This window comes from Macaca thibetana, chromosome 12 (genome assembly GCF_024542745.1).
Source record: "Macaca thibetana thibetana isolate TM-01 chromosome 12, ASM2454274v1, whole genome shotgun sequence".
Classification (NCBI taxonomy): domain Eukaryota; kingdom Metazoa; phylum Chordata; class Mammalia; order Primates; family Cercopithecidae; genus Macaca; species Macaca thibetana.
The window spans coordinates 94,651,970-94,671,325 of NC_065589.1; the positions used below are offsets into that span (position 1 = coordinate 94,651,970).

Consider the following 19,356-nt stretch of genomic DNA (forward strand, 5'->3'; position numbering starts at 1 on the left):
ATAAATCCCTTTCACATACCTCTAGATATATCCTACTGGTTCTGTCTCTGGAGAACCCTGACTAAAACAAATAAATTTAAAAAATAGAATTTAGGGCAAATAAACATTAAATGAGAAAAAAGTGGCATTAAAAAATGTATGAAGATTTTAAAATGGTGGCCTTAATATACTTAAAAACATACAAATTACCCAAAGAAATGGAAAACTCCACAGACACAGTGAGAGATTTTCACATACACATACACAACCCTATCAAAACCTGATGGATTATAAGGATAAAAGTTAGTAAAAATAGATTTGAACAACACAATCAACAAGCATCTCTATCAGCTATATATACAACCCTGTACTAAAAAAGAGAGAATCCCTTTCAAACACACACACAGACCATTCATGAAAACAGATAACACACTAAACCTCAAAATAAGCCCAAATAAGTGCCAAAGAATCAGAATCACATAAACCAACCCTCTGATCACAATATCATAATAACAATACGGATGAACCTCAAATACATTATATTAAGTGAAAGAAGATAGAATCAAAGGCTACATATGGTGTAATTATGTTTAGATGACATTCTGGAAAAAGTAAAACTACAGGGGCAGGAAACAAACCATTGATTGCCAAGGGCTGAAGCTGGGAGAGGGATTTACTACAAAGGGACCCAAGAAAATGTTCGTGGGTGACGGAGGTTCTGTGTCTTGACTATGGTGGTGGTTAAATGAATGTGTACACATGCCAAAACTCAGAACTATACACTAAGAAGGTGATTTGACTTTATGCAAATTATGTCTTAATTAACCTGATATTAAAACTGTTCAATTAGTTAAAACAATAAAAAGCATTTCCTCAATGCATTTATTAAATTAGAAAAACAAAGATCAAAAGCTAATCAATTATGTCCCAATCAAATAAGTGAGAAAAGAAATAAGAGTAAATGTAAGAAAGAAGAAAGAGGACAATAATGATAATATAGACCAATCTCTAGCAGGACTGATGAAGAAAATGAAACAGGCATAAATATAAGGCATTATGAATGAAAAACAGTACATAATACTAATAAAGTAGACACAAAAAACTACATTGCTTAAGTAATTACAGGTAAAGTAGAGACGAAAAACTACATTGCTAGAGGCCAAGAGTTCAATAGACTAGCTTGGGCAACAGAGTGAGACCCTGTCTCTAAAAAATAAGTTACAGAATATTAAAAACAACTTTAGGAAATATTTGACAGCTTAGATGAACTGAACAATTTATACATATATTTATATTTGTTTGTATTATATGCATAATATATATTAGCTACATATTTAACTTTGTGTTTTCTCTGGTAAAATTTAAATAAAGGAGTGAATTCTACAATATGCTTCCTAGTGTTACACTAAGACCAAATTTTAATGATCTATATTTATCCTAAACTCTTATCAGGAATGTTTCCCCTATCACCCAAATATTATTCATATTTTTAGACTCAAGGCTTTGAACTTTCCATAAATTCTTACCATGTCTCATAAATGCTCTTTACTTGCCTTACCTTAATAATTATTATTCATTGAACCAGATCACACACTTTGTATTCTCAACTGGACTTAACATAACACTTTATAAATACTGTGGACAACTGAAAATTGCCCCTTAAGAGTGATGTTGAGGAAAGGGAGACACAATTGTTCTCCGAAGCCACAGAGCCAAAAGTACCACAACTGAGTATACCAAAATGAGAGAAAATACAAACTTTCTCTTCTCCTTTGCATTTAATTTTTAAAAATAAGAACCAATAGAATTTTTACCCCAAATTCTGAAATCTTGATACTAAACATGCAGAACTACTCTTTAAAGGTAATAAAGAAAAGTCATCATAGATATAAAAAGAAGAGGCACATTCTAAGGAGTCATATAAAATATTTGTGAAACAGATTTATGTCAAGAAAGAGCAAATTACTTCAAAAAATCTCTTACATGATAACTAAAGGCAATGTATAACTCTCAACTGGAACCCAGATTGGAGAAAAAATTGTTATAAAAAGACATTACTGAAATAACTGGAAAAATTTAAACATAGACTATTATTAATATTGTATCAATGTTAAATTTTCTGAATTTCACAACTATTTTAAATAATGTAAATGAATGGCCTTGTTCAGAGATACATGCTTAAGTATTTAAGTAAAAGTTTATAAGGTCGGCAATTTACTCTTAAATAGTTTAGCAAAATAAGTGATGTATGCGTATGGTGAGAGATAAACCAATTATGACAAATGGTAATTGATTAAGTGAAAAGTGGAATAATATTAATTACAGTATGCATAAAAATATTGCACAGCTTTGACATTTTTCTAAATAAAATTCTATTTTTATTTATTTATTTTAGATAGGGTCTCACTCTGTCACTTAGGCTGGAGTGCAGTGGCATGATCATAGCTTACTGCAGCCTCCAACTCCCAGGCTCAGGCTATTCTCTTGCCTCAGCCTCCCAAGTGGCTAGGACTACAGGCATGCACCATCACATTTGGCTAACTTTTTGTTTTTTTGTTTTTTGGTAGAGACAGAGTCTTGCTTTGGTGTCTAGGCTAGTCTCAAACTCCTGGCATCAGGTGATCCCCCTGTCTTGGACTCCCAAAGTGCTGGGAATACAGGCATGAGTCACCATGCTTGGCCAAGGTTTAAAAAACAGTCAGTCAAAACAAAAATATAAATATCCAAGAAACATTTCAAATTAAAATATTTTTTCAATAAAATATGAGAAAACTTTGAACTATGAAAAATATAAAATCAGAAAATATTACTTTTAAATAAAAATTAACAAATTTATAGCAAGCAATAAATGCTGTAAGCAGCAAACAGGTGATTTTAGAAGACTGTTTTGACAAATTCTCCTAGAACTCATACTAAGATAATAAAGAAAAAAGGGCCAAAAAAAAAGTGATTTCCAGGCTGTGATGGTTAACTTTATACGTCAATTCAGCTAGGCTATGGTACACAGTTCCTTGCTCAAACACCAGTCTAGATGTTGCTGTGAAGGTAATTTTTAGATGTGATTAAAGGTTAAATCAGTAGACTTTGAGTAAAGCATATTACTCTCGTAAAGTGGATGAGCCTCATCCAATCACTTGAAGGTCTTTAGAGAAAAGAGTGAGGTCTTCTGTGAAGAAATTCTCCCTAGACTGCTTTGGGATACAAGACTTGAACATCCCCTCCTGGAGAAATTTCCAGCCTGCTGGCCTGCTCTGTAGGTTAGACTTGCCCACCCCACACTCCTGTGAGACAATTCCTTAAAATAAATCCCTCTCTCTACATACATCTCACTAATTTTGTTTCTCTGGAGAACCCTGATTAATAGAGAGACAAATCCAGGAGTCCAGTAATAAAAATGTGAGAAGATGAGAAGATAATGGATGGAGGGGAAGCAATAATCAAAGAACTAATACTGGGAATTTTCCTGAAATAAAGAAATTTATAAATTTTCATACTCAAAGGGCTTATTCAAATGCAGTCAAAAAAGACAACTAGAATAACCTAGTGATGCTTATAAATTTAACGAATTTAAAGAATAAAGGAAAACAAAATCATATGGGTTGCATAAGAAAACACATAATCTAAAACAAAAAAATAATCAGATTAACATCAGATTTCTCTCACACAACTACATGTAAGAAAACAGGCCAGGTGCAGTGGCTCACACCTGTAATCCCAACACTTTGGGAGGCCAAGTCTGGTGGATCACCTGAGGTCAACACCTGAGGAGTTCGAGACCAGTCTGGCTAACATCATGAAACCCCATCTCTACTAAAAATACAAAAATTAGCCAGGTGTGGTGGTGCGCACCTGTAATCTCAGCTACTTGGGAGGCTGAGGCAGGAGAATTGCTTGAACCCAGAAGGCGAAGGTTGCAGTGAGCCAAGATCATGCCATTGCACTCCAGCCTCAGCAACAAGAGAGAAACTCCATCAAAAAAAAAAAAAAAAAAAAAGAAAAAAGAAAAACAAAAAGGAAAACACTCAATTAATTTTTAACTGTAAAATGTTTTTATAAAAGAATTCTAAACCCAGCCTAGCTTTATCGTTCATTTCCAAAGACACTAAGTATTTCATAGTCATGCAAGGACCCAGAAATTTTACCATCCTTCTTAAAAAATTAGGACTTTAAGAAATGCAAAATGTTTTAAATATGAAGGAGTATTAGCAACAAAATCAGTAAAATTTCGGGTTATGCCTAAGTTCAAATAACAAAATTTACATAGTGTAAAACAATAAGCAACATTAATCCAAAGTTAAAAGTTGAGATTACTTCAACAAAAGTGATGTGTGACCGGGGCCTGTCAGGGGGCGGGGAGCTGGGGAGGGATAGCATTAGGAGAAATACCTAATGTAGGTGACGGGTTGATGGGTGCAGTAAACCACCATGGCAAGCATATACCTATGTTACAAAACTGCACGTTCTGCACATGTACCCCAGAACTTAGAGTATAATTTTTTTAAGACAGTGGTGTGTCTGTGTGGTGGTGTCGGGGGTGAGGATAAGAATAGGAGAAAGCAAAATCATGTTAAATGTCTCATTGTACACATGGGAAAGTATTAGACAATTTTGCTCTTGACACTGAAAGAGAAATGAAGCACTAGTAGAATAAGAATATGATATAAAACTTCCAAATGAGAACCAGAATAGAAAAAGATTAAGAAAAACTTGATGGATATAGCAGAATAAAGGAAGAGAAAAATAAAATAGCAAAGAAGTATTATCTGGCATTGAAAAGTACAAACGATGAAAGTGGACTTCCCATATCAATAAGGGACACAGGAAAATCCAAGCATTCTCACTTTCCAGTACATGTATTGTTATTGCCCAACTAGGTTCTTCCCTGCTGCCCAAAAATACCAATATAATGAGAACAGCAGACGTGTTGAAGCAAAGACAGAGTTTAAATATCATAAGGCAGGCCAGTGGCAGGACAGGAGATAATTGTCAAGCCTGTCTCCTGGGAGAATTTGGTGGCTAGGGTTTTTCAAGGAGTTTGGTGGGTACGAGGCTAGAGAATGTGGAATGCTGATGGGTTGGGTTGGGGATGAAATCACACGGGGTCGAAGCTGTATTCTTGTGCTGTTTCTATTCCTGAGGGTGGGGGCGTCACAACCTGCTGAGTCAGTTTCTTGGTAGGGGTTACTGGTCAGGATGGTGCCAGCTCAGCCATCAGAATGCAAGGTCTGAAAAATACCTCAAACACCAGTCTTAAGTTTTACCATAATGATGTTATATACAGAAACAAGTGGGGAGTTACAAATCTTGTGACCTCCAGCTACATGACTCTTGAACCATAGTTTTAACTGTGTGGCCAATTTGCTAATTTTACAAATGCAGTTTCAATCCCCAAGCAAAGTGGGAGTTAGCTTCAGGGAGGGACTGTTAATCATCTTTGTTTTAAAGTTAAACTGTAAACTAAATTCCTCCCAGAGTTAGTGCACAGTTTGACTGATGCCCAGGAATGAGCAAAGGCATTTTGTGAGGTTGGAAGCATGATGGAGTCAGCTCTGTCAGATTTCTCTCATTGTCATAATTTTTGCAAAGGTGATTTCAGTAGGAGATGAGACAATAAAGAAAGAAAGAGAAATGTTTTCTAAAAAGAAGTGTAAAAAATAGCATAAAATGAGAATATGTTTTTTTTTCTCACAATAACAGTGAGATCATTCAGTTCTTTGTCTAGGAATATATTACTTTCAGCCTTGTCTAGGAAACAAAATGGAATTTTACGTTGCTTATGATACTTGCACCTTAGCAATTTCTAGGCAAAGGTTAAAACTAAAGGAAAATACAAAGATATATAAAGATATATCAGGCAAATGCAAACAAAAAGCACAGACAACAAAAAGTAAAAATAGATAAATGGAATTATATCAAACTAAAAAGCACTTCTGTACAACAAAAGAAACAATCAATAGAGTGAAGAGACAATCTATAGAATGGAAGAAAATATATGTGAACCATACAATTGATAAGGAGTTAATATCTAAAATATATACAGAACACAAAAAACTCAACAAGAGGCAAACAAATAACTTGATTAAAAAGTGCGCAAAGGACCTGAATAGACATTTCTCAAAAGAAGACATACAAATAGTGAATAAGTATATGGAAAAATGCTCAACATCACTAATCATCAAAGAAAAGCAAATTAAAGCCACAATGAAATATCACTACACACTTGTCAGAATAGCTATTACAAAAAAAACAAAAAAATAAGTAGTGGCAAGGATGTAGAGAAATGAGAACACTTGTACACTAAGTAGAAATGTGAATTAATACAGTAATTATGGAAAACAGTACGGAAGTTCCTCAAAAAACTTAAAAACAACTAGTACATGATCCCACTAGTGGGTATTATCCAGAGGAAATGAAATAAGTCTTTCAAAGATATATCTGCATTCCAGTGATCACTGTAGCATTATACAACTAATAGTCAAGATATGGAATCAACCTCAGTGTCCATCAACAGTTGAACAGGTAAAGAAAACATGGTGTATGAACACATAAGACAATACCACTTAGCCTTAAAATGAAGGAAATCCTGTTACTTGTGAAAACATGGATGAACTTGGAGGGATTATGTTAAGTGAAATAAGCTAGGCACAGAAAGACAAATACTGCATGATTTTATTTACATGTGGAATCTAAAAAAGTCAAACTCATAGTAGCAGAGAATAGAATGTGGTTACCACAGACTGGAGGGGAGGAAGGCATGGGGGAGATGCTGGTCAATGGGTACAGAATTTCAGCTGGACAGGAAAAATAAGTCCAAGGGACCTATTGCATAATATGGCAATTGTGGTTAATACAAATATACTGTGTATTATGACACAATGATGATTGCTAAGTAGATATTAAGTGTTCTCATCACACAAAATGGTAAAAATGGAGGTAATGCATATGCTAACTAGCTTGATTTAGCCATTTCACAATGTATACATATTTCAAAACCATAAATATATACAATTTTTCTTTGTCAATTAAAAAAGTAGAAATAATAAAACGCAGAGTGGAAACATCAATAGCATACTGATGGAAATTAGAGCAAAATGTATTATATAGGCAAAACGAATTATTTTAAAGTGATTAAAAAGTATAGATCCACAATGAGGATATGTACTTTATGAACTTTTATACTAGAAATAACATAGTGCTGAAATACAAAATAAAAGCTATTTGAAATTCAAGGAGAACATGAAGAGATGGAAATAATTGTTTTGGGAAAATAACTTCTTTCAAAAAGTCATTTACAAATCAAACATCCACAAGTAAATTAAAGAATTAACCAACATAACAGATGTACCTAACCTTGTATATAACAGAGAATGTAATTCTCTTCAAATGTCCACAGAATGTTTACCAAAATTGATTATATTCCGTACTACAAAGAAAACATCACTGAACTCCAAAAATTAAAAATTTTATAGGCCAGCCACTAATCATAGGGTAATAAAACTAGAAACAACTGACTAAAGATAAAGAACGTAAATAAAATTACCTAGAGCCTAAAAATCATTCTCTAAAGATGAAACTGAAACATCAATTACAGACTCCATATTTTAATAATAAAAATAAAGGCAGCAAAAGCTCTTAAGATGGGTCTTTGTTATGAGAGTGAGATATGAGATATGAGGCTGAGCTCATATTCCTATCTTTTCTCTCTTGAGATCTCCTTAAAATACTGGTAAATAAATACATTTTTAAAGGGATAGCAAACAATAAGGAAAAGGAATAAAGGGCTATCTGTTTGTGGAAAAGGGAATTAAAAAATTTCAGAAAGAAGGAAATCAGAAGGAGTGGTGAGGGATAAAGAAGAGCAGTAGAGGAAGGGACAAAAGGTGAGGAAGGGGCCAACCTGCTGTAGGAATCCAAGAAAGGCAGGGAAATTGGAAACACAAAATACAACGAACTTTAGTAGAGACCTATGAGGCTGAAAACAAAAAAATAATTGAAAGTCAGAAGACAGCCGAGCATGGTGGCTGACACCTGCAATGCCAGCACTTTGAAAGGTCAAGGCAGGAGGATTGCTTGAGGTCAGGAGTTCAAGACCAGTCTGGCCAACATGGTGAAACCCCGTCTCTACCAAAAGCACAAAAATTAGCCAGGTATGGTGGTGCATGCCTGTAATCCCAGTTATTCCAGAGGCTAAGGAAGGAGAATCGCTTGAACCCTGAAGGCTGAGGTTGCAGTGAGCCGAGATGGTGACACTGCACTCCAGTCTGGGTGACAGAGTTAAACTCTGAAAAAAAAAAAAAAAGAAAGAAAAAAGAAATAGAAAGGAAGTAATGGAGGTCTCTTCTCCAAAATATTGAACACAATTTTGCTGAGAACAAGGATGGCTAGAATGAGAGGCAATGCTCTCTATCAGAGACATCAGCTTTCATATTTAGTGGTTGCAAAATATAAGGCTAACATTATGCATACCTTATCCAAGACAAGCCAACCAATACACTAGTCTGTTCATACACAGAGAGATCCGAGCTTTCCTATTACTTTATTTAAAAAGTAAACAGGCATCAGACACATGAGTCACATCTGCCACAATGAAGAGAAAAAGAAAGACAACAAATGGGGGGCGGGATATCAACCACTGAGAAAAGGGAGAATATTTATAAAATACAAAAATAACTTTGAAAAACTTCTAATACACTGTATCCATGAACAAGAGGAGGATATCTTAAAGAATAAGCATCAAATATGAAAGAGGTCTTGGAAATTGAATATATGCTTGCTAAATTCAATAAGTGATTTGGAAATCTAAGTTGAGAAAAATCTTCAATAAGTGGAATATAAGCACTAGGTGGGTAAAATATGAGAAAGTTAACAGTTATAGAAGATTGATTCTAAAGGGTTGACGTTCAGCTAAAAGGAATCCCAGAATGAGAATATGTAGGGAAATATAGAGGAGAAAATAATCATAGATATAATTGAAGATAATTTTTTAGAGACAAAAAAGGGTATAAGACTTCAGACTGAAAGTACTTGTATGCCAAGTATACTACACTAAGAAAACAAAAACAAAAACAAAACAAAACAAAACAACAACAAAAAAAACCCTCAAAAAACTCACAACTAGATATATCTCTATAAAATTTTGGACCACTAGATAAGGAGATCTTAAAGGCTTCTAGATAGAAACAGGTCACACATCAATTATATGATCAACATCACTGGAGGAAGTGAAACAATGTCTTAAAAGTTGTGAGAAAAATGATTTTAAACTCACATATCTAGGGAAAGCAGTTCTCAAATACAAAAGTAAAATAAAAATTTTCTAGAAATACAAGGACTTAAAATTTTATCTCCTATGTATCCTTTAATACCTCTATTAAAGAAGAAATCTATAATAAATTACAGACTTTTTTGGATTGATCTGAGAAGAAAACTTGGAGCTTTAAACCTGTTTATTAAAAAAATTGAAAAATATAAACCAAGCATTGAATTCAAGAAAACTGAAAAGAAGGAAAATATGAACCTAAAGAAACAGAAAAAAATAAGAGATGAATAAAGATAAATACAAATAAATGAAACAAAAAACAGAAAGGCAGACTTGAACAACTGCAACAAAAGCTGCTCCCTTTTAAAGATGAATACAACAAATGATTCTAGTGATATTTCAATACTTTCAATGATCTTAGAGAAAGTCTTTAATTTTATTTATCAAACTAGTGTAGTTTACTACAAAACATGACAATGACAAGACATAATAAAACCTGAAAACCAATCTCACTTATTCATTCAGTAAACATTTACTGAGTGTCTATTCTATGCCAAGCATTGTACCAGGCATGAAGGATAAATAAAAATAAGTAAATAAAAATAGAAATCCCCACCCACCTCTATGGATATTAGATTTTAAAAATAAGCAAACCAAATACATAATGAAGTAGAGTTTAAATGGAGAATATGAAATGTCTATGTTGGGAAATTTAATAAAATATATCATTATAATAATAGGCTAAAAAACAAAAACCAAATGACTATCACTATAAATGCCTCAAGTTATTTGATAATGTTCAATATCCATTTTTATTTAAAATACTCCTAGCAAATTAGAAACTGTACATGGTACATTTATTTAACATTATTTTGTAAGAATTAGCCAACACAACCAGATAAGAATATGATATTATATATAAATAATGGCAAAGATTTAGAATTACAATTAACTACTAATGATAAAATAATCGACATGAAAAAAACCCTCAGCCTACCAACTAAATTAATAAAACAGTTCAGAAAGATGGGCTTCTAAAAAATATATATACAATAAAAATGAAAACAAGGAGAGCCTCGTATAAATAGAGAGATAACATAAAGTATAACAGAAAGAAAAGAGAGGGGGATGCTGTGGTTCAAGCCTATAATCCCAGCACTTTGGGAGGCCTAGGTGGGGGGATCGCCTGAGATTAGGAATTCAAGACCAGCCTGGGGGCCGTTTAGGGAGACAAGGCTGTACAAAAGAAAAAAGAAGGAAGGGTGCACTCATCCCAGCTGATTCCAACACTTTGGAAGGCCAAGGCAGGCAGATCCCTTGAGCCTCAGAGTTCGTGATCAGCCGGGGCAATATGGTGAAACTACAGCTTTACAAAAACTAGCTGGGCTTGGTGGGGCATGCCTGTGGTCCCAGCTACTCTGGAGGCCAAGATGGGGAACTGATTGAGCCTGGAAGGCAGAGGTCAAAGTGAGACGAGATCACACCACTGCGCTCCAGTCTGGGTGAAAAAGTGGGAACCTGTCTCAAAAAAAAAAAAAAAAAAAAAAGAGAGAGAGAGAAAGAAAAAAAAAATAGTTCACAATAGCATCCCAGAATATATAGACCTGGACAGACCTGGAATAAATAAAACAGAAGATGTATTATTAGAATCAGTGGGCGTAGGATTGGTTCTTCTGCAGGATAGGTAATTCATATGGAAAAAATCAAATTAGATACCTACCCCAAGTCATACATAAAACAAAACCAGGTGGATTAAACACTTACGCATAAAAGCAAACAACATTTTAAAAAGTTAAAGAACACTATATATTATTGAACAATAATGTATATTTAGTAAAAACATAAAAATATCCATTCATATGAACACTATGAACACACTGATTTCAGGATAATGGTTACCTCTGGAGAGGGAGGCAAGGGGAAGGAATGGAGATTGGCTTTAGCTTTGTCAGTAATACATTATTTCTTTAAAAAAGTGGGAGAGAAAACAGAACCAATGCGATGTCATTTGATTAAAAGTTACCAATGTCATTATTTTCTGTACTTTTTAATATGTTCAAAATATTTCATAAGGAAAAGTAAAATCAGAAAAATGTAAACATCTTTAATCCATCTGATCTTTATTTGGGCTGATGCTAAATTGTGAGATTAGTGTACTCATTTTATCCCAAATTTCACAACTCTATTGAACAATTCATCCTTTCTCTATTTTAATTTGAAATGCCACTTAAAACAAACTGTAACTTTCTCTATACCCAGATCTATTTCTATCTTTTTAATTCTTTTTTTATCTGTCTACTGTGGTCTCAATACCCCTTATAATACATTTTTAAATGGATAGATGTCAAAGCCTGCATAACTCCTCCTTCTACTCACACCCTTCACCTCCCAAATCAACATTAGCCTCATACCTCCTGCATGTTTTTTGTTCTTTATGGCATTCAGATTAAATGTTAGAAGATCTTCAGTGATTCCTGATAAAGCTTGTTTCATTCTTTGCTGTATCCCAACAGCCTCCGTAGAGTGTGACATACAGTAATCACTGAATAAGTATCTGTTCTTCTGTTTTTCTTTTAATCAACAAAACAAAACATCTGAAAACCTAGGATTATATTTACAGACTAATGTGGAAGAAATTTGAATTTTATTGTGTTAGTCTTACCAGTCTATTTGTTTAAATGTCTCTCAGAAAAGTTTTATAGTTTTCTTCAGATAAATTGTTTATAAGTGCCTGTTATGTTAATCCTTGTTATTCTATAGGTTTTGTTATTATTACTGGTAAGCTTTTTCTTTTTATTAATTGATTATTGATAGGGGAGTTACTATTTTACAAAGTAATTTTTAGTCTAGCATATTTGCAGACATTTTCTATTAATTCTACATAGGCAATAGTAACATGTGCAAATAACAGTTCTGTCTTGCTAGTCAATCTTCTATTTCTCTTATTTCTCTTTTTCTTACTGCATTGGGTAGAACTTCTAGTATAATGTGGAAAAGTTTGCATGACAAAACAGGTAACCTTTTCTTTCACACTTTAAAGTGGCATGCTTGCTATTCTTAAAATGTTTTTTTCCTTATTTTTTGTAAATACCTTTTTATCATATTAAGAAATTGTCCTCCTATTCCTAATGTGCTAAGAGTTTTTCTTATAATTATTGTTCAATTTTATTGAATGCTTTTAATGTATCTATTGGGATGACCCTATGGTTTTTCTCCTTTAATCTGTTCAATGTTATAGATTACACTGATAGATTTTAAAAAAGAAAAACATTGAACCATTTTTGAATTCCTCAAATAAAGCCCACGTGGTCAGGAGATACCAACACAAACAACTCACTTTGATTTATCAATATTTTATTTAGTGTTTCTGCATTGAAGTTTCCATGTGAGAGTGTCCTATAATTTTTCTTTCTTGTATTATCTTTGCCTGATTTAGATATTAAAATCAAAAGAGAAGCTTTCCCTCTTTTCTTGAAACACTTCTCTCCCTCTCCACACTAACCTAAGTCACCATTTGGATTATCCTCTTAATCCTCCCTTTCTTTTCAAATTTATTTAAGCATTTATTTTTTCTCTTTCCTGAACTTGTTCTTTCTCCCCAGCCTGCCACCTCACATACTCCCTAGAATGTAAACTCCACAAAAGTAAGCAGCTTGTCTATTTCCAGAAATGAAGTCTGTGTTAAGCATATAGCAGAGTCTCAAAAATACTTTTTGAACAAATAAAAGAAATGAAATCCTACTTTTCATCCATCAAATTAGCAATACAAAAACTTATAATATCCATATTGCAAAATGTACATAGGTATGCATATATTAATATAATGTTTTGAAAGAGTAAGTTGAAGGTAACAACTAAAAGCCTTTAAAATGTGCTATCTTTTGATGAAGCAAGTGCATTTCTAGCAATTTATTTTTCTGAAGTAATTCAATAATGTGCAAAGGGATGAAAAATATTTTTTATTAAAGCATTGCTTATGACAAAAAACTAAATAACCTAACTGTTCAATAATCTGTGATTTTTCATCAAATTATGATACATCCATAGAACAGAATAGTATGTACTTCTAAAATTGCCATAGAAACATGTTTAGAATACATTGTGAATTTTAAAAAGATGGTCCTAATATAATATGTAGTATCATCCTACTTTGGCTAAAGAGTTCATTTCTATGAATTGAACAAAGCCTGGAAAAATATACACAAAAATGTTGCTGTTGTTTTCATCAGGTACTGGAATTTTAAAAGTTTTTCTTTTCTTTTCCTTGTGTTTTTCCTCCTGTAGACCATGAAACATTATGTTTTAGGTAGCAAAACATAAATTTAAAAAGAAAAGTATGTGAACACCATGCTGTTACCAATTTAATGAGAAATCTCGGGCATTGGGAAGTAATCAAGTATGTGTGTTTGCGTATGCGTGTGTGTACGTGCACACATATATGTAAATGACAGTCTGTTGATGGCTGCCCAGTGTCTGAACACATTTTTTATTTTGGGAAATCTCAAAAAGTCTGGGATAATCCCTTTCCTAGTTATTTGGTTATTGATCATCAGTCATGTTACCTTTGTTAACCAAACTAATGCTCCCACCCAGGACTTTGAATTTTGTGAGAGTGAGGCAGAGGTGTAGAAGACCATCAGAGATTACTCATGGAAGCTGCGGTCACACTGAAACAGCAAACTTCAATGAGTGTCCAAAGGCAGCAGAACCCAGCTGCATGTTAAAGATTGTCCAGTGGAAACTGTATCAGCAGCAGATTTCAAAGCAGAATTTTCCTATGGTATGGCACTGGTAGGGCTTTACCTTTCCTCATTTCTACTAGTTTCTTAAGTCTAGTTCTGCAGCACCCCTAAAGATTCTGTGGGCTCTATGATATTACCAAATATTCCTTTTCTGCTTTAGACAAAGCTGGCTTCTATTGTTTAAAACTAAGAATTCTGATTGGTACGATGCCTAGCAACTATCATGAATCATAGTCTTCCATTTCAGAAACTGCCACTATTTTTCTAGGTAGTTCAAAAGCATACTAGAAAGAGAATGCAGTGAAGCCAGACTGATCAGGTTTGAATACCAGCTACTATAATTACTAGTTGTGTGTGACCTTAGACAATAGACCTAACCTCTCTCAGTCTTAATTTCTTCATCTGTAAATTATTATTATTATTATTATTTCTTCTTCTCCTTTTCCTTCTTTAGTAGAGACAAGGTCTCACGATGCTGCTCAGGCTGGTCTCAAACTCCTGGACTTAAGCGATTGTACCACATAGGCCTCCCAAAGTGATGGGATTACAGGTATGAGTCATCCTACCGAGCCTGTAAACTATTTTTGATCATCCAACAACGTTAACATTTTGCATCTTTCATATTTATCTCAAATTCTTAAATTTCTTCTGGTATTTCAGGGTCCACATCTACATGTGCACTTTGAAATGATGTATATATCTCCATTATCTTGAACACTACTTGTCAATACTATCAACTCTTTCTACTCACTAGGTTATAAACTAAATGCATAAACTATAAACTCTTACAAATAAATGCAAATGTCTGCTTTCTTCAATACATAGGTTGCTGGAGTACTGCTAGAGAAATTAGAAGTAACCCATAAAAAGCCAAGATGGCTTTTGGCCAGACTCATAAAACTATGTTCAGATTAAAAACAAATAAAACAGGAGCCTATATGTAAAAATCATTGAAAAATGAAAAACAACTTAAATCATTAATGAACTCTCATGAAGATACACTAATGTAGAATTCCATTGCTAATGCATAGTAAAAGATAATTAGATTCTTTTGTCTTCTCCCTTAATTGTGCAGCAGGGCAGCTGTCCCGGGATCTTATTTCACACCCCGAAATATTCCTCAAACTCTATCCTCCACCCAATATGACTTTTTCCTTCAATACATCCACTTTTCTGGTCTTTCAAGATTGATTATATTCTCCCTCAAACTTACTAATGTAAGTGATTCCAGTTTTATTGGCTTCTTTCAAGTTTCCTCCCTTCCTAGTACCTAAAACAGCACCAAAAATTGGCCCTTAATTTGAGCAGGAAACAGGGAAAGACTTATAAACTTTTAAGTATTAATAATCTTTTATCTTCTCCCATGGCTTACAAGAAGTTTCCTCCTCTCTTCATCTCCCTCTCTGTCTCGGCCTCCCAATGCACATACCACAACTGTGTACATTTGTGCCACGACATATTTTGATCTATAAACTCCACTGTGTCTTTAAAACTGCTCAGCAATCCTACATTTCCCTGACTAGTCCTTTTCTCTATTTCTCAGCCCAGATATTTCTTCTGAGCTCAGTTCACAAATTCCACAGTCTTCTGGATATCTTCATATGAGCACCCTATGGTCGTTTCAAATATGAAATTTATGGAGAATAAAAAACTCATCAACTTTTCCCCTAAATTGTCTCTTTCTTGTATTCTCCACCCAAATATCAACTTTTCATCTCGTCAGTCAAACAAGGAATGATTCCTGACCTTTTCCTTTGAATCACACTCAGTGTTCATGAACCAGGAAGTTGATTGTTGAATTTGCTAAGTATCTCTTGATATTCGTTGCAATTAGCTTAGGTCAGACTAGCATCCATGCTTTCCTCTATTTGGTCTTCCCACCTCCAGATCAGTCTCACCTAAGTCTATTGTTTTTACTATAGTCAAAACAATCTATCTAAAATACCAATGGCATTCTGTTACTTAACTATATGGGTTCTCCAGTCTGACTGTTGAGTTTTCAATCAGGCTTAATGACCAACTAGGAAGAAGAGACAGTGTATGCCATAGTTGTTAAGCACATAGACACTACAGTCTGTCTGCCTTGGTTCAAATCCAGCATTGCCTTCATATATGACCTTGGACAAATTACTTAACCCCACAGGGCTCAATTTTTTCCCCTTCTTTCTATTTATTTATTTCCACAGGGCTCAGTTTTTTTTTTTATATAAAACTGAAATGACAAAAGCATCTGTATTATAGGGTGGCTGTGAGGGTGAATGAACATAAAGCTCTTGTAGAGTGACAGCCATATAAATGTATGCTATTATTATATGGCCTTACATAGAATGTATAACCTTTCTGGACTTCAGTCTCTTCCTCTTCTACAAATAGGAATAATATGTATGACACATTTTTTTTGACCTTAGATGATAAAAGAGATTAATGTTATATGTCATCCTCTGGTAAACATTCCTTGATCTCCCATTTCCCCAGTGTAGGAATAAATGTATAGGCATACCTTGTTTTTTTTGCTCTTCACAGCTATTGTGTTTTTTACAAATGGAAGGTTTGCAACAACCCTGCATTCAGCAAGTCTATGGGTGCCTTTTTTTCCCACAGCATGTGCCCACTTCATGTGTCTGTGTCACATTTTGGTAATTCTTGCAATAGTCCAAACTTTTTCATTATTATTACATCTAACATAGTGATCTGTGATCAGTGACCTTGGATGTTTCTCCTGTAACTGTTTTGGGGTGCCATAACACATATCCATATAAAAAGGCAAATTCAATCGATAAATGTTGTGTGTGTTCTGACTACCCCAGAATCCAGCTGTTCCCCCATCTCTCTCCCTCTCCCCTAAGACACAACAATATTCAAACTAGGCCAAGTAATAACCCTTCAATGGCCTTTAAGTGTTCAGGTGAAAGGAAGAATCACATATCTCAATTCAAATCAAAAGCTAGAAATAATTAAGCTTAGTAAGGAAGACATGTCAGGCTGACAGCTAGGCTTCTTGTGCTGAACAGGTAGCCAAGTTGTGATTGTAAAGGAAAGTTATTGAAGCAAATTAAAAGTGCTACTTCAGTTAATACACAAATAAGAAAGTGAAACAGCCTTTTTGCTGTGAAATAGCCTTTTTGCTGATAAAAAGTTTTAGTGGTTTGGGGAGAAGAACAAACCAGCCACATTTCCTTAAACCAAAGTCTAATCCAGAGCAAGGCCCTAACTCTCTTCAATTCTCTGAAGGCTGAGAGAGGTGAGGAAGCTGCAGAAGAAAAGTATGACCCTAGAAAAGCAAGGTGGTTCCTGAGGTTTAAGAAAAGAAGCCATCTCCACAACATAAAAGTGTGAAGTGAAGCAGTAAGTTCTGATGGAGAAGCTGCAGCAAGTTATCTAGAAGCTCTAGCTAAGATCATTGATGAACAAACAACAGATTTTCAGTGTAGATGAAACAGCCATCTATCTATTAGAAGATGCCATCTAGGACTTTCACAGCTAGAGGAGAAGTCAATGTTCAACTTCAAAGCTTCAAAGGACCCACTGATTCTCTTGCTAGAGGCTAATGCAGTTGGTGATTTTAGGTTGAAGCCGATGGTCACTAACCATTCCAAAAAGCCTAGGGTCCTAAAAAATTATGCTAAATCTACTCTGCCTGTGCTCTATAAGTGGAATAACAAAACCTAGAGGATAGCACATCTGTTTGCAGCATGATTTGCTATTTTAAGCTCACTGTTGAGAGACCTACTGCTGAGAAAAAAATACTCCTTTCAAAATATTACTGCTCATTGACAGTGCACCTAGTCATCCAAGAGCTGTGATGGAGATGTACAAAGAGATTAATGTTGTTTTCATGCTTGCCAACACAATATCCATTCTGTAGCCCATGGATCAAGTCTTTCAACTTGAAAATGCATCAACTTTAAAGTCCTTTTAATTAAGAAATACATTTTGTAAGGCTATACCTGCCATACACAGTGTTTCCTTGATGCATCTGGGCAAAGCAGATAGAAAACCTTTTGGAAAGGATTTACCAATCTAGATGCCATTAGGAATATTCATTATCTCTGACCTGGGTAGAGCAGCATCTGCTTGGTGGTGCCCATCTCATATCAGCCAGCGATACAGCAATCCCTTGTTTATCCCTTGGCCTTTGGTCTGTACCCATGCCTGGTTCATGTGTGGAAAATATGGGGACAGGAGAGAAGAATATTCTTGATTCATGGGAAGAGGTCAGAATATCAATATTAACAAGAACTTGGAAGGAGTGAATTCCAACCATCATGGATGACTTTGATGGGTTCAAAACTTCAGTGGCAGAAGTATCACAGATGTTGTGGAAAGAGCAAGAGATCTCTAATTAGAAGTGGAGCCTGCAGATGTGACTGAATTGCTACAATGTCATGATAAAACTTGAACAGATGAGCAGCTGCTTCTTATGGCTTAGAAAGTAAGTGGCTTCTGGAGGAGGAATCTACTCTTGGTGAAGATGCTGTGAACATTGTTGAAATGATAACAAAAGATTTAGAATATTACAGAAACTTAGTAGCTAAAAGAGCAGCAAGGTTTGAGAGAATTGATTCCAGTTTTGAAAGTAGTTCTACTGTGGGTAAAATTCTATCAAACAGCATCGTATGCTAGAGAAATCTTACATGAAAGGAAGAGTCGACCAATGTGGCAAACTTCATTGTCTTATTTTAAAGAATTGCCACAGACAACCCAATATTCAGCAACTATTACCCTGACCAGTCAGCAGATGTCGACATTGAGGCTAAACCCTTCACTAGCAAAAAGATTATTACTTGCTGAAGGCTCAGGTGATCAGTAGCTTTTTTGTTGTTGTTGTTAGCAATAAACTATTTTTAAATCAAGGCATTTATATAACTGTGAGGGAAATGGCTGCGCTTCAGTCAGGAGTAGGCTGAGGTGGCCTTCTGGTGCAGCATAACTCAGTGAGTTTGAGGTGCAGGTACACAACACACCACGTGAGGAGCATTAGATGATGACCTATGTGAGCTCATGCTTGGCTCAGAGTCGCTATTGTCTGTAAAAGGTATAATTACCCTGCTAACGCTGCACATATGGTTCACTTGCACCAGAGAGAGAGTAAAGCCATGTCGAAACTGTCTACAATTCCTTGAGTGTTTTTCCAGCTACTCGCCACTCACCCACCAACTCCCCTTGGACCTCAGTTAGAACTGACAATTGGCATCACAAATACGATCCTGAGGTGAGTGAGCCCACTTATTCCACTAATTCCGGGTCGGCCATGTGTCCACAACATGGGTTGTGATACCCGGTGGCAGCTGTGCTGCTTGGATGGGCTCTGATGGAAACATGGGCAGAGGTAGATGGGTCCCGAGCGAGCATGGAGAAGATGCTGAAGCAGCTGGA

General features: G+C 35.0%; 1 protein-coding gene and 1 non-coding gene across 7 annotated transcripts in view; one reads left to right on the forward strand and one right to left on the reverse strand.

Annotated features, from left to right (window-relative positions):
* MBD5 (methyl-CpG binding domain protein 5) overlaps window positions 1-19,356 on the reverse strand; it is a 503,218-nt gene that overhangs the window by 230,815 nt on the left and 253,047 nt on the right. The window lies entirely within an intron of this gene.
* Window positions 18,025-18,156, forward strand: LOC126933281 (small nucleolar RNA SNORA48). Its single transcript, XR_007718520.1, has one exon. It is a non-coding gene; the product is annotated as a small nucleolar RNA SNORA48 (small nucleolar RNA).